This window comes from Magallana gigas, chromosome 8 (assembly GCF_963853765.1).
Source record: "Magallana gigas chromosome 8, xbMagGiga1.1, whole genome shotgun sequence".
Taxonomy (NCBI): domain Eukaryota; kingdom Metazoa; phylum Mollusca; class Bivalvia; order Ostreida; family Ostreidae; genus Magallana; species Magallana gigas.
The window spans coordinates 1741913-1759345 of NC_088860.1; the positions used below are offsets into that span (position 1 = coordinate 1741913).

Genomic DNA, 17433 nt, shown 5'->3' on the forward strand with positions numbered 1-17433 from the left:
GCATAAAGATGGCTTAAAGGCAGCTTAAAGACTATCTTTAAGCCACCTTTAAGCCACCTTTAAGGACAACTTATAGGTCCTTAATGTCCAAACTTCTTTAAGCCACCTTTAAGCTACCTTTAAGCCACCTTTAAGCCATTAAAAAAATTTAATTCAATATTGTGCTTAATTTCCAACAAAATGTATTAACTTTATGAAAGAAAAGGTATTAGAACGGTTTTTGTTCTAGAAAGAAAAATGAAAAAAAAACATAAAAAAAAATCCGGCCACGGCGAGAATTGAACCCGGGACCCTTAGTTTACTAGCATCACCACACATCCTCTGCGCCACGGCAACTTACACATGTATGAGCGTTTTTATATCCTATATATCAGTGGATATTGAATCACTGTATTGAATGTGTTTAATTGAAAAGATTTTGACAAACCATTCAGTTTGTAACAATCAATTATATCTAATTTATAAATTACATGCATGCATTTATTTAGAATGAAATACGGAACTTGGTCTTCAGTGAACAAAAATATATTATACCTAAATGGAAACCGTTAGGTTCATTATAGTAGGCTTTCTTACATGTAGTTAATAAATTTAAACCGAGTAGATATACGTTCATCTTATTTATAGCTATAAAAATGTAAGAAAGAAAATGAAATCATTTCTTTTATTGAATGCATTGATACTATTAGGGTATTTGTTCAATTTCCCGCAATTTCCCGGTTTTCATGATCGCAGCGCCGTTCCAATATGTTTAAATATTTACATGTAATTGTATGTACATGATTTATAAACTATCAATTCTATAACAAACAAAATTACCAATTACCGGTGACGTATTTACTGCATGTGGCAATTGCAAATGACTTGTACATACAATTGTATGATGTGCCAGGCCGGGTATATTTGACATATTTACCCTTATACATATATTTAAATAATCAACCTCTATTTATGATCACCGGTACATTAATTAATTAGCCTCAAGATTTTACTCTTACATACATGTATCGTTAATTTGTAGACGTAACATCTTTGAAACCCAGAGCTAGGAAATAATACTTTGAAAATAAATTACAAATGTAAATTAACTTTTATTCATTAGACTTATCGTATACTCGTACATACCAAGATTCAACGCCTTTAGAAACCCTGACGTGCACCTGGGCACACGACACACCTGTTGTGTATATCTTGTATATTCTGTGTTAGTTCCAGGGGTTTTTTAAGTTGGACAAACAATAGACTTTAATTAGATATACACAAACATGCACCTGGGCACACGACACAACTGTTGTGTATATCTTGTATATTCTGTGTTAGTTCCAGGGGTTTTCTTAAGTTGGACAAACAATAGACTCTAATTAGATATACACAAACGAACAAAACTATGTCTAGACAAACAAAGCAGTAATATCCTGCCCGATATAACAAAGGCAGTTGAGAGTCTTTTCATCTTTAACATGTATCTAGCAGATCTAGAGTTAGAAATAATGAAAATTGAAAAAAAAATACAAACCTTAAACCGATTAACAAATTAAATCATGCATTTTTGGTTCATTATCTTTAATTTGTTTAATAACCGGATGAACTGAGAGAGAGAGAGAGAGAGAGAGAGAGAGAGAGAGAGAGAAAGGGAAAGAGAGATTTTTCACCGATTAATTTATAATAGGAAACAAACATACTTTAATTAGTTTGATGCACATATTAAGATACAGAGACTGCGCTCATCCCTACAATAATTTTGAAACCCCCCGAAAATTATAAAGAATTTTATAACGGCAATCTGTGTCCATCGGAGCGGTGCTAATGACAGCAATCTGTGTTTAATGGAGCGACGATTAAAACCGCCTGGAACACCCCCCCCCCCCTTCCTTGGAAATTATATTATCACTCGGATGACCCCCTCCCATCTCTATAAAAGAGCTTTTGCATTTGATATATGTTTTTGTTGTTCAGCTTGATCAATATTGACTTAAAGGCCACTTAAAGACAGTGTAAAGGCAGTGTAAAGAGAGCGTAAATGCCACTTAAAGATGCTTAAAGGTGGCTTAAAGGTGGCTTAAAGAAGTTTGGACATTAAGGACCTATAGGCACTTGCTTAAAGATGACTTAAAGGCGGCTTAAAGGTTGTATAGCCTTTAAGCTCCTTTAAATCACCTTTAAGCCACCTTTAAGGACTTGCTTAAAGATGGTTTTTCGTCCTGTGTCAACTATTTTAGTTAAAGTTTGATTGTTCTGGCTTCTTTTCGAGCAGATTTTGTTTGTGTGTGTCGCTGGAAACATGTCTTCATTTCTTTGTTTGCATCGCCTAATGACTTTACAACACGACAAACGCTGACCTACTATTGTATCAATTATAATTAAAGCTACTATAAAACAATATGAAGAACAAAAAGCTATCTCCGTGTAAATTACGATGATATTTCAATGTTCACATAATTTTTAAATATTAATCGATATAATGGGTAGATGGATGAATGAATGATTGATTGATTAATTGATTGATATAAATTGATATATTTTTGTCAAAAGGTTTTATTTTTTTAGTTTTAAAAGAGGTTAAAAATGCTAACGTGTATGTAAATAATAATGAAAATCTGCCAATATTTTAAGCATGAATTACTGTCTCCTGTAATATTTATTTTAATGGAAACAACAAAACGGTTCTGCATATTCGTTGGATTATCTGGTTAAAACTGGTTTAGATGGGTTAATTGCGATAGACAAATCACATAAAGAGCGTGAAGGGTGAGATTTTTATTTGTTGTGTAAGACTCGCTTAAGAATGTTGTAAAAGAAATATGAGCATCAATTTTCATGCTGAAATTTATTTTTACAAAAATGTTTTTTCTATTAAAATTATTAATTTAATTAGCCTTATTTTTCTGAGAAAAGCGGTAAAGAAGCCTTAAGTGAAGTAAAATTGAATTATTGTCGTCCTGTACAAAAATTAAACTGCTATACATTCCTTAAAAGATAAATCTTTCCTTTTACAAAAATTAATGGATTTTTTGAAATCTTATTTATCATAAAGTTTAAGCTAAATACTGACTGAGCATACTAGCAGATTTTGGCAGCAAAATAAATTTCTAGAAAATACAGCTCATACTGCTTAAATTAGAAAATACATTATATACCTTGCACTTAAAGGGGCATGGTTACGATTTTGGTCAAAAAATATTTTTCCGATTTTAATATCAACAATTATTAAGGCATTTTTAATAGGCAATTATTATGGCATTTTAAATAGGCAACCGAAATAGAAAAATAAGCTGGAAAAAGATTTTTTACTGGTATATGGAACCTATGTAAATAAAAATAGGGCACGAGCCTTGTTTTCATGACAAAGAATTGTGAGCTCTGTATCTTGCTTATAACTCTACGAATGATTTTCAAATTTAATTTGATCATTAGGATTGCATTTCTAAAGCATTTTAAATAATAAAAACCTTAAAAATAAAATTTGAGCAAAATCGTTACCATGCCCCTTTAATGCAGACTTAATCTGTTTAAAGCTGATACCTTTTGATAAGGAAGATGTTAGACCTTTTAAATTACGAATTTCAAAGCGCTTGCCTAGGATATCATATTACTAAACATATTGTATGCAGAAACCTACTTCTTCCTCTCTATTTATCTGCGTCACGGGTGACTACTTTTGTGTCTCGCTAGGCTATTTCCTTTTTTCAATACGTCTTTGTTACCTTTACAAAATCCTCTTTCTATGTGTCCTGTGACGAAACTCGCAGGTCACGTTGCATTATTACACCATTTCGTGTCTACCACAGAACAACACATTGAGTCATTGAAAGAATATACTTTGTTTACGCAACAGCTTTTTAGAGGTTGTTTTATTAACTACAACAGTGTATAAATGTTGCAACACTGGCGGATGATCAGGATCAATGGTTTTCTTAGTTTGTGGACGACCTAATGTTTTGCTTCTCCAATACCGCTTACACGCTCATAATATCTACACGCCCCGATTATCGATGGTCAAGATGAACAGCGACAGAAGAAATATCACGGACTGCACGAAATAATCATGATGATGACAGACTCAAATTCACATAGGAAACGATTTGGCTATTTCTTTTAGGTAACGTACCTATGTACATTGACAGAAAATTAGTGATTTTTACTTATTTTTTTACAATCAAATTATTATTTTTGTTAAAGGGGCATGGTCACTATTTCGGTCAAAAATTGATTTTTTGCTTTTAATGTTTACAATGCTTCAGTAAGGCATTTCAATAGGCAAACAAAATTTGAGTTTCATTTGTTGAGTTTTAAGCGAGTTACAGAGCTTACAATTATTCGCTATGTGAACAAAGCTTTTGTTTACATTTTGAATGTTGAAGTAAAAATTACAGTTTTTGAACTATAAATGAATGTGCTAATCGCTAGGAATTGTTTATTTTTGCATAGAATAAACAAGAAAAGAGACAAATCAGCTTGAAAAAGAATTTTTAGTGGTATATTGAACCTATATAAAAAAAAAACAGGGCACGAGCCTTGTTTACATGACGAAAAATTGTTATCCCTGTATCTTGCTTAAAACTCATTGACTGACACCAAAATTTCATTTGATCATTAGAAATGCATTCCTCAAGCATTGGAAATATTAAAAACAGACAAATAAAATTTGACCAAAATCGTGACCATGTCCCTTTAAGAGAAAATGTAAATATAAATAATGAATTACCTTCTTTGATGATTTATGTGGGTTATGAAGGTAGCGATTATTGCAGAAAAAAGGAGGTAGTTTTTATAACTTCCTTCCAATTGTAACCGATTATTCCCATCAATTCAGAACACACCTTGTTATTTTATTCAATAGACTTTTTTTAGGCAATTGCTGAATGCCATCTTTAAATTTTTTATATCGACGAATAAATTAACAGGCATTTAGGTGAATATTAAGGTATGTTGCTTAAAATATAACGTAGGGTATGGGATATATTATGGTAATTATTGTTGAATCTGATCAAAGAATGTGTTTACACTTAGAAAATATAAATATCTGATAAGTGATTTAAAGCTGCTTGGTCCGATTTTATATCAAATTTTATGCACGCTTTAAAACGATGGTTATGCTAAGTATATGTATAATAATAGACATTGTAGTAGTTTTCCCCGTCAATTAAGCCACATTTCAATAAAAGAAAACTACGTACAAAATTTGCTAACAAAACAAATGAAACAGGCATTCTGAGAGTACTGCATAAGCAATACACGTCCCCTACCGGTTTGTAGAAATGTGTGAAAACAATGCACTGTTATGCAGAATATCATTTCTTACCGTCTTCTGTACCCCGAATCAACAGACCAACCCGATAACGAACCCGATTGTAATAATACTAAAACCCTGTCGATTAAATTTACAACACAATGCTTGACTCTATTTTACAGAACTTATTTGTTTGTTACAAGCAATAAAAGGAATGGTCCAAGTAATGCACGATATTATTACTAACTACACACTTTCTTCGTTAATTCAATACACACCGAGCCCGATAACGAACCCAAACATTAAAAAATTGGAATATAAAAAAATAATTTTCTCGAAAATATGTCAACCAGACGCTACAAAAGTGTAAACTTGATCTGTAGTTTGACATTTTGAAGCTGTTTAGCAAATTTCATATTATTCCTCAAACGCATAAAGAAAAAAAGTTTGGAAAACTGAAGTGGGACAGACAGACGGACGGATGGACGGACGGACAGACAGACGGACGGACAGACGGACTGACGGACGCAGAGGAAAGCTATAGTCCCCTCCGGTGAAAACCGGTAGGGGACTTATAAAAGGGTACCGCGTTATTTCGCCTCATGTTAAAGTTCACCCCTGACGACGAGACGGGTATGGTTGTATTACGAATTTGATATCGCCTTAAATAAAGGTCGAAATGATCAGACAAATTACAAATAATCATGTGAACGTTTTGTTCGCTAATATTTCTGAAGTTTGCTTTCTTTACAATCGATGCATAGCATGCGGGTTGAATAACCCAAATTATTCGGGGGACGAAACCAAACGGTGTCTTTTTCTAAACAATCCCGTGATGCATTTTTTGTTTACCCAAAAGGAATTATTTTTATTTACTTTGAATATTTCTAACCTTGAAAGGAGACTGATTCTGCTGGTGTAAATAGGAGAAAGTCCATAACTTTTTAAGATAAATGGTTTGTATAGAAAAAAAATTTGATACTGTAATAACAAAGAAATCGGACCAAGCAGCTTTAACTTTCCTGATATAATAATTAAGGTCTTCCGTTGGAAACGGAAGACCTTATTGTTTTTGCTTTGTTTCTTTTCCTCTATTATTATTATTTTTTTTTTTTTCTCCCACGTTTTCTCGAAAACGCTTCAGTCGATTTTGATAAAACTTTCAGATCTTGTTTATGACAACATTTGTAAGAAAAATACGTGGGATTTTTTTGGTCGTCACTTCCGGTCCCGAGATATTAAAGATTTTATGTTTTTGCTTGTTCACGAGTTTTCTTCAAAAGTATTTAAGATAGAACTTTCAAATTTTCAGAGATCGTAGAGAGTGAACGGCCGCAGTGTACTACGCATATCCGAACGTCTGCCGTCACTTCCGGTCGTCAGCGGAAGGAAATGAAAAACCTTAATTTTTCAATTTTTTGAACTTGAATTTTCTTTATGTTACTATTCGATAGAGACACTCTAAAAACCTCTGAATATGAAATTTGTTTTAAAATCGATCCATGCATTCTCAAGATTTTGGGCTCCAAAGTTCTGAAGCGAGAGTCCGCGTAGCTCAGTCGTTAGAGCGGTGGACTTGTGTCCAGGCGACCCGGGTTCAGTCCCCGAGTGCCGATTATTTGTTCTTGCTTAACTGTGTTTTGTTTAACGATTTTATCTTTAAAATGATGGATTTGAATGTTTTCCGTTTTCTTTTTGTCATAAATAAAAATAATAGCGGCTTTTTTTCAGTACAAATATAGAGCTCTTTTCTGTCAACTGCTCGCTAAATTCGGACGATTGTCGCATTGCCGGCATCAAAGACATGCCGCCAAAGCACCCCTGCAGTTCAACCGCATTAGAGTTCACTGGATTGCTTTGCCGGCATCAAAGAAATGCCGCCATTTCAATGATTGTATACACACAACATTTAGCAATGCACCAACGTTTTTAGTATTTCACATGGCTTAAAAAGAAAGGTTGTTTTGTATTTATTCAAACATTTAGATATGTACATGTATGCATGTATACATGCGTTTATTGACAAATGTTGCGTTTATATTGAATTCCTGAACACTAAAATCTCTCAATCTCTCTCTCTCTCTCTCTCTCTCTCTCTCTCTCTCTCTCTCTCTCTCTCTCTCTCTCTCTCTCTCTCTCTAAAAGATCTACTACAGGTAACATGGAGTAATGAGGCTAGAGGGTAATGTACATTTGACGTCAAAAAAAAGTAAATACGTATTTTTTTCTAGTTACGGGATATTGTCTACGGATGTTATTTTTTGAAATTCACTGTTCAATAATTTAATAACAAATCTATTGACTGTCTGGGATTAAGAAAAAAACGATTTTTATTATCAACTGAATGCTTAACATTGGTCATTTAGACATAACACTTGGGTATCGTTTGGATTCGGGAAAATGGGGAATAAATAATCATACTTTATTTCTAATGATGTAGGTTATTTTATTTGCTGACTTACCAGAATTTTTTATTATGCAGTTATTGTAGGCAAAGAAAAACTTGAGACAAAAAGAAATATAATACATATGAAAAAGCAGATAAAACAATTATAAATTTCTTTATCAAATCAGAGACGTAAATGTTATTTATGTCTCTGATCAAATCGATTTCTGATTAATCTCTCTCTCTCTCTCTCTCTCTCTCTCTCTCCCCCTCTCTCTCTCTCTCTCTCTCTCATCATACATATGTAGCGTTTAGCATGTAAATGTTATGGCATTTTATATATTTTATTTCTGAAAACTTTAAAAGTAAAAAGTAAATCCATAAATTGCGTTTGATGTAAGATTTTAAAAGATTATTGCAAATGTTTCTCGACTTGTTGCAATACTGCTGTTGTCATAGGCAAAATCCCATCGTGAGCTCTGGACCGGTAAATGTCCGAGTAAAAATAAACTGGCGACTTCGAGAGAATAATGCGTATATCTCCCCTATTGTAAGACCCATCAACTTAAAATTCGGCAGGAGTGTATCTCAGACATTACTTTTATGAAAAATACATGCACGTTGCGAGTGTTTTAAAGATTAATTGATTTTTTAGGATTTTGAAGCGAGCTGGTAGTTTTCTATCTGGGTCAGAGTTCGACCTCTTTCTTTATGTATGGTTTCATTGAAATTAATGTTGAAATGGGCTTGGCCCCTGTGCAGCCACGTAATATTTCTGTTGCATGTATATTTCTTTTTTTCCGTTTAGTCTGAATCTACGATAGCGTGTGAACTACTTATGAATGTTAGAACTGTGGAAATTACTGCATCAAATTTTTACCGAATAAATTTACGTGTTACTGATTTCGTTATTTCTACATTTATAAAGATTCTATCAATCCTGCTGAAATAAAACAGTCAAACATAATAGTAAACGACACGAACAAAAATTCTCAACACTGAAATACATGGGTAAACTGCATCAGTCATTGTTTTAGGACTTCCCCTAATAGTTGTTACACGAATCCGAGATCCACACCTCAAAATTCTATTTTCGATTTATTTACGACGAAAATCAAGCTCGGGTCTTTTCACCCCCCTCCAGACAAAAACACGCGTCAATATTTCAAATGACCTCGCACTGTTACCAATCTTCTCCCGGGCGAAAACGCCCCAAATTCAAAGACAAATTCGGGAATTATTTCGCGTCAGCCATGTTTTGAGACACCTGCAAAGGCTGTGTGTTCTAATCTCGCCGGAGCCAAGATTTGTTCTTTCTCTCTATTTCTTTCTCTGCTTTTTATTTAATTTTCTAACTAAAATAATCAACATAAAAGGGTTGTTGGACTGTAGTACAAGTTGAAAAACACTCTTCAATTAAGATTTAGACAAAAACAGTCTTTTATTATTAGGGTCTTCCGTCTTCAGCGCTTCTATTCTGATTGTTATTAGGGTCTTCCGTTTACAAAGGAAGGCCCTCTTTTTTTCTTCGGTTTCTTTTTATTACAGGTTATTAGACCTGTTATTAAGTCAATAGACCTCTTATTTAATATGAAATAAAATGGGACTGGTCCTTAAAATTACGGATCCTACAGGTGTATAATCCTTCATCCATCGCTCTTTTAGATCACATCTGCATTTCCAGATATGTTTCGTTGATAAAGATAAAGGCAAGGTCATTTCCTGTTCTAAAAATCGGACGGAAGACCTCCTCGTTGCTCGCAACGAGATCGTGTCTAGTTAAATGTATTTTTTTTCCTTTTATCCAAGACAAAATTTCATTATGAAAACATATGGGTTTTTTTAAACTTTAATCTGAAATCAGTGGAAAGTTTATTATACCCCGATCCTATTGACAACATGGATGGATTACACAACTAGCGTTATGAAACAACACTGTAAACGTGGTTATATTGACGAGTTTAAAATTTGACGATTTTTTAGTAAGAGACAATTGGCGAGTTTTAATTTTGAAGAATTTTTGAATAAGAGTAACAGTTATCTATCTTTGATTTCTTATAATGCCAGGGTTAGAGTTATCTTTGCGAACTCTTTTACAAGCGTTGGTATTAATAAAATTTAACTTTGATTGAAAAAAAGTCTGTACAGATTTGATGGAATAAAATTGTTCTTTGTATTTTGTTTTTATTCACTATGCGATATTGCCTGAGGTAATAAAGTAGGTCAAACACGGCATGATAATTACACACGCAAAGTTATTAGAGAATGTTGTGACGATTGAGTGATAATTGCATTTGAAACATGCTTGTTTAGATTTAATGTTTTTTTTCAATGCTAATTACGTGTTTTTATAGCTATTTACATAAATGAATAATTAACTTTGATCTAGTCCTAACTGGATAATGCCGATAAAGAATTCTGGTATTAATACGCTATATATATGATGTGAAGTTTGGCGAGTGGAAATTTTGACGAGAAAATAAAAATCGCCAACATAGTCAAAATTAACACATCGTCAAAATTTCCACGTTTACAGTAACTAACTCAAAACACTGTTGTTTTTCCCTATACACTGTGTTACAAGATGGCCATGTTGTGGCGTTGATAAGTACTATATGGTAAGTATCACAATCAGTCATGGGTTACTCTGATACATATGTATATATATTGCAACATAACTATTTTATTGCAAAGCGACAGAATAAAAAAAATATTACACAATTTTATACAATTTCATAATGGCTGAGCAGTAAATAGTTCGGAATATTTTTCAAGAGGTAAAGGGAACAAGTCATTGTTTTCTATTGCTTGATGCCAACATATGCGGGATCAAAACACCAAATGGAAAATACATGCATGTTAACCTCCAGTGGTGAAAAAGGTAGATTTCGAACCAAAAAGCGGTAGCATTGCGCGTGATCTTTTTCGTGTATGTTTCAAAGCACATATTTTTATATACTACCTAAGATGTAAAGGATTGTATCAACCACAATATAAACGACTTTTGAAATTTAGAAATATCAAAATATCAACACATGCAATAAAAAAGTTTGCAGGCATTAACCATCAAATTGATTAAGCTAATTTTAATGTTAAAAAAGTCTATGAGTGCAGACTTAAACAATTGACTTAGTTTGATAGGTAAAAATAGGTTAATCCTAACACATAAGAGAAGTATAAACTAGTAAGAAATCGTATTCTCTTTTTCAATATCAAAAACGATGTTTACATGCTTTAAATATCAAAAATAATGCAGTGTTGCAATAAACAGGAAGTCAAGTTTACTGTTATGGCTATGTTAAAAGATATATTCAGGCATCGTTAAAGCCACTTGTTGAATTGCAAAGCTTCCTTATCCTTGTCGAGGATATTCTTGGCATGTCTTGTCACTAATGTAATCGGTGAAAGTGGTTTTTTTCATCGTTCAATGTAATACACACGCTTGGAAACTAATCATTCTCCCGACTTAAAAAAACGTTTGTATGCTTCCGATTCAAACTCACGCACTAATTTCAAACCCAATAAGATTTAGACAACATTGGCTTCCAAAATGGCTACCTACCAAAGACGTGTTTTGAAGAAAAGCGGTAGATTTTCTAATAAAAGCGGTACGCGGGAGTCTTTGATATCAAGAGGTTCGATTAAATCTCAAGAACTCAAGAAATCTCGCTGCCATTGTTTACCACTGAGGTCTGCGCAATAATATATTTAAATTCAAAACCTATATCAGTTTTTTTTTCGAAATACTTTGCCGGTCCAATAGATTGCAGTCTTTTGACCAGCGGTCTAATATATAACAGTATAATGACATGTTGATCAGTACATCGGGTTCAACAGTTAAGAAAAAAACTGAAAACACATACAAAATAGACAAAAATATTTAAACTGTAATAAACAGTAAAATCTCTTGATTTTGGTAACAAATAAAAATATGATCCCTCCCGTATTTAGGGGAATATCACAATTAATGGTCTGTCTTGCAACAAACAAAATACATGTACCCATTGCATTTCGACCTAGCCTTTGCTGGCGGTTGGTCTTAGAAGAAAAAGTCACTGTATTTATATACCTGATTCTGGACGCTAGAAACCCTCATTCTAAAGACCTACATTTTCCCTTAAAGATTAAAAGTGCCAGTACAAGGCAAACTTCTGAAGGCAACGAAGCTTCTTCAAATACTGATTTGGTCGGCCTCTAATATGGATAAAATATCTGTATGTTAATATCGATATAATGATTAAAGGAGTCAAATTTCTATATTATATAAGAAACACCTCATTGTAATACCGAAAGTGGAACAGATATTAGGACGTCTGCATGACTTTTGTTTTCACGAAAGTTTTTTGCTGCCAAGCTCATTTAGGTGTTTTTGTATATCTGAAAAAGGTTGGGCTGCAAAACATTGTCGCCTCTAACTATGGATTGAGTGTTTACTCGATGTAAAGAATAAAGATATTATAATTAGAGATATGTAAACTAAATGAATTATCTAACCAATGTCGATTTCAGATAACTTTTGCAATAATTGACAACTGGTATGATACGGTCACGGTCAAGTAATCCAAATGTCCAGTAGTCCAAAGGCCTAAAACTTCAAAGTTTATTCCCTCGAAGGTCCACTTATTCTGATATTCATTAGTTATATTGTTCATAATTTCGTTCTAACACTTATTGACAAAACCATATATCAATATCAACCAATATCATTTGCACATCAACAGGGACAAATATAGTCTAGTATGTAGTATTGATGGACTGTTCGTTTTGATTAATATTGATTTAGACACTATTGTCATTTTAGGTACCTTACAGAAAATGGGCGGCGCCTGTTTGGTATGTTCTAAAACTATAATAGTAAAACAACGACTGAAATTAAATAATCATTTATCACAATTTAAACAGTAGAGATATGGTTTTGAGTTTGAAAATACCCTTTAATTAAAACTTTTCTTTCGTAGAAATTAATGCGACGCAAGACATCACCTGTAAGTAAATCTTTAAATAAAAATGATTTTAAATATTCAGCATGGCATTTTCTAGTCACTGGTCATTGTATTTTAATACATATAATCACTGAAACAATAGAATATGTGGATAAAATTCAACAAAAATTTTAATCAAGATCTTTGTACTAAATTTCAAGAGTTGTTGTGTCTAACTCCACAAAGCTGATTTGACTTTTGTTGCAAGGGTGAGCTATATGTCCCCTTGACCTTCTAATTGTAAGTTTTTCAAAGATGATAATGAGATAAAGCTATAAAAAAACGTTATTGTTCGTAAAGTTTCAAAGAAAACCTTGAAGGTTGATGTTTTCTTTCATTTGTTTTGCATTACATTGTTAAAGCACACTACATTGTCTTTAAAGAAAATAAAATGGGTCTTGAAATGTTCTTGTATTTAAAGTTTTATTTACATATTTGATTCTGATCTAGATGTGGAATAATATATACGTTTTGCAAATATAAAATATGTGTATTCTATCCGATAATTGAAAAAAAAATTAATTCATTAAATTTTCCAGATATCAGAGTATACTGACCTCTCAATTTATGATGTAAGTATTTACAATTTTTTTTTATAATTATGTGGTCTTTGATCAGCAAAATATATGGTTCTTACATGTAAGACAGTTTTTCCTTAGGTCACAATATAACATTGTCAAACAAATCAGGAATTATATAATTACTTTGTTAACACATTATCATGATAATAGAACAAAGTATCCACAAACCAATGTATACATAGTTCTATATATGAATACAAATGTAATGTCTAATCATTGATTAATATTCCCTGAAAAAATCATATGATCTTTCTTACCTGTCCAGAATATTTGTTAAAATCTGCTTGAATAAAACGTAGGCAAGTTTATTTGTTTCACTTTATTCTCTCTTTAAAAAAATGGATGTTGATTATGCAAATGTCTTGAATATATCATTTGCTTCTCTCTTTGTTGTCATCTACAAAACAAGTTCATTTTCGCAATTGATACTAAAACCAATGATAATTTCAGATTCCAGATCCTAATCTTGTTCTCCATTGTTTAAAACCTATATATCTTCAATTTCTACAAACTCGATAATAAATTGTGCATATAACATTTTTTAATGAGCTGTTGGAAGCTATAGTTCGATATAAATAATAATATTCAAAATCATTATATAAATTTAACGATGCAACATGTAGAATTATTCATTAATAAGACAAATTGTGAACAAAATCAAGCAAATGTTTATTTTATAATTGATCTAAAAGCAATGTGACAGAGTGAGACCAGATAAAATCGTGGAAATTTCCCGTAAAAAGACTTTTGGATCATCTATTTTTGTTTAAACTTTTGGTTGCCAAGCAGACCAGATCTTATATCAAACAAGATATACAGGAAAAGCAGCATGGGTTGTTTGGCATTCCGCATACGGAATTTTTTTTATAGGAATTCTGTAAAATTTAAATAATTCAATTTATTGATTTTTATTCTTATACCATTATTTCACCTCGTATTTATATTATTTTTATTTATAGGAATCGTCTATAACGGTCATTCCTGAATCCTATGTATGTATTATTTTTCATTTGTTTTTATGTGCTATTTGGTTTCCTCGAAATATGTTTATATGTGTATACTTGTTTTCTTGTATTTATGACATTATATATATATATATATATATATATATATATATATATATATATATATATATATATATATATATATATATATATATATATATATATATATATAAAGCACTAAAAATGGCTAACGACACGAACAATAGAAATTGTCAAATTTTCGGGACAACCAGTCCCTTCTTCAGGACCAAAAAATAAATTACATGAGTACAAAACAGAGAAAGAAGGTGTTGCTACTGTCGCCGATCGCTCTAAAGTAATCTTACTGTCGTTAGCCATTTTTAGTGCTTTATATATTCAGTTTACTGGCTTAGTATCTATATATTAGATCCGACACTTTAAAGATGCCTAGTGTTGTTGATTCTATTCAGTGCTTTATATATATATATATATATATATATATATATATATATATATATATATATATATATATATATATATATATAAGCACTAAAAATAACCAACGACACGAACAATAAAGTAAAATATTGTCAAATTTTCGGGACAACCCGTCCCTTCTTCAGGACAACAAAATAAAAACTACATAAGAAAGAAGAAAAACATCTACAAAACTAGCACTAAACTAAACTAAATGATATATAAAAACTAGAGCCGAGCTCGTTGCAAAGCAACGAGTAGGTCTTCCGTCGCAACTTCATGTCGCGAAAGGATTGTCCATCAGTCTGATTAAAATACCTCCTTCTCCTGACACTTGTCAGAGCCTGACAGACCCTGTATTGATAAAAGGTCATCTTTACATGACAATTTCTTCTTACGAATTAGAGCTTTAGAAAATTGATTGGAACTCTTCAAATGGAGACCCAAAAATTTTTATTCATACCTGTTTTCTATGTAACCTCTAGATTGAGTATTGCACTACTCATTAAACAGATAAAGGCATATCTTTGCTAAGTAGGTGTTTATTTAATTTGTATGCAAATGTGGAGGTCAAGTGGGTATAGTCTGTTATTGATACAAGTCTATCAGAACCTGGCGAGTGTAAGGAGAAGGGAAATGGTTTTTAATTATACTGGATTATCAATATGATAATAGTAAGTTCAAGAAATCGAAAACGAGACTCAATTTCAAAGTATTATTTTCATACCAGGCAAGTTCTTCGTTTAACTTACTTCAAGTTTAGGATAACTTTAAAAAGTACATCATTTATGTACATGTATATAATTAATTTAATTATAATATAAGTGTGGATATGGCGGTGGGGGAAATGACCCAAAAATCAATTTTCTAAGCGTTAACTTAAGGGAAATTTTGGTTGAGAGAAAGGGGGCATTGCTCCCACTGGACCATCTAAAAGGTACTGTTAGCAAGCTCACAAATGATATCCCCGCTAAGAAAGAAGTCATTACTCACGTATTTCTCTATTAGAGAATAATGGATGGTTCGTTTTCTTTAAGTAGTGAGTCAGACAAGGCAGGGTATATTTACAGGTCACAAGTAATCTTTATGACAAACTCTAGCTTTTACTCATTTCCATTAATACAAGATATGACACATGTTTAATATGACTTTGAACTTGCGCAACTGACCGTGGGTCAAGTTCATGACACATCATCGGTCATCAGGAATCTTTACATGAAATAGAAACTCCCAATGTTTCTCCTTAAATGACTTAGGAACAAATCATTACACACTCTCAGGTCATAAGCAATCTTTGTGTGAAGTAAGAAATTCCAAAGTGGACCGGAAACAAATTTTGCACTTTTCCTGCCAGTGACCTTTACTTTGACAAATGACCTTGGGTTTAGGTCATGACGCTTCGTCAGGTAATGAGTATTATTTGTATGAAGTAAGAACACTTCCAATGTTTCTCCATCAGAAAGATATAGACCGGACACGACGTACGGACGGACAAGGTGATTTTTATTTACCCCCCCCCCCTCAATTTATTTTCGTGGGGTTTAAAAATCTTTTTCGCCCGTTTTGTGCGGCACAAAAAAGAATTATATTTTTCAATTATTTCTATCATATCTCATATAAATATACATGTAAATGTATGATTTGTATGCACATTTGAGTTCTTCTCATCATCGTCGGAAAGGATAAGAAACCCTTGGGGTCCAATAATGTTTTTTCATGGGCATTTGTCAATTTGCATCACTAAATGATTTCCAAGCGGTAATAAGCTATCAAAGCTATTGAGATGTTACATGTAGATATTGAATTTCTATAGATTTAAATTTAAGGTTAGGAAAAAAAACACTTTTTTATACAGTAAAAAAAAAATCTTAAATAGCTTTATGTACGCGTACACATAATAAGAAGATGTAGCGAAAGCTATAAAGACTTTATTTCTTCTGTTCTAGACTTTTTCAGAGTTAACAAGCTACAAGTTAACAATCTCCCATTTTGACAAGCTAGATAAAAAATAAAATATTCAGCTGAGTTTTAATCTGCATTACAACCTCATATTACACAGCTTCAATGATTTTTTTATCAATGTGCATATAACAATAAGTAAAATCCCCAAGAACAAATATCTATCGCAATTAAATGCATACATTTTTGGGAGGCAGAATTGTCGCTATATTATAGTCTGCAAGTCAATTGAACTACTACAATTATTTCAAAGAAATAAGAAACTGTCGACACTTGCAGTACTCTGATGATTTAATGACGATCGACCGACCTTATTGCTTAATGTAGTCGTATATCATTACTTCTAATCCTGAGAACAAATTTTATTTAATATTTGACTTAAAACTGTTAACTTATAAAACCAGAGACATAAATAACTTATTAAGTTATTTAAGTCTCTGATAATATATATTTTATTCTGTTCATAACTATAGAAGTTTAGCGTGTTCAACAGGTTAATTTTTTAGCCACATTCTCAGATTACGATATCGCACCTTTAATGTGAGGTTGATTGACATCGAATATTTAAACACTTATTGTTTAACAATTGACCGCTGCATTGAAAGCATCCTTCCAAATGTTACTCAATTATTTATCAATTGCTGATCTGCAGCCCGGGGGCAATATTTTAGGCTATGAGCGCTGACGCGACACGAGATTTTCGGTCGCACGTGGAGTGGATTCATTTGACTTAGCATAGACTGACCGAATAAACACACGGGTGGGAAGGTGACATACATTGAGGAGAAAAATGTACACATGTTAAGTAGTCGCCAAAAATGGGTCTTCGCCACATTTTGAAAAAAAAAAATCC

General features: G+C 32.4%; 1 long non-coding RNA gene across 1 annotated transcript; it reads left to right on the forward strand.

Annotated features, from left to right (window-relative positions):
* Positions 1 to 3825: 3825 nt before the first annotated feature.
* LOC136271094 (uncharacterized) lies at positions 3826 to 12604 on the forward strand. The gene is made up of 3 exons (XR_010708918.1): positions 3826 to 4099; positions 12418 to 12449; positions 12575 to 12604. It is a non-coding gene; the product is annotated as an uncharacterized lncRNA (long non-coding RNA).
* The last annotated feature ends 4829 nt before the right edge of the window (positions 12605 to 17433 follow it).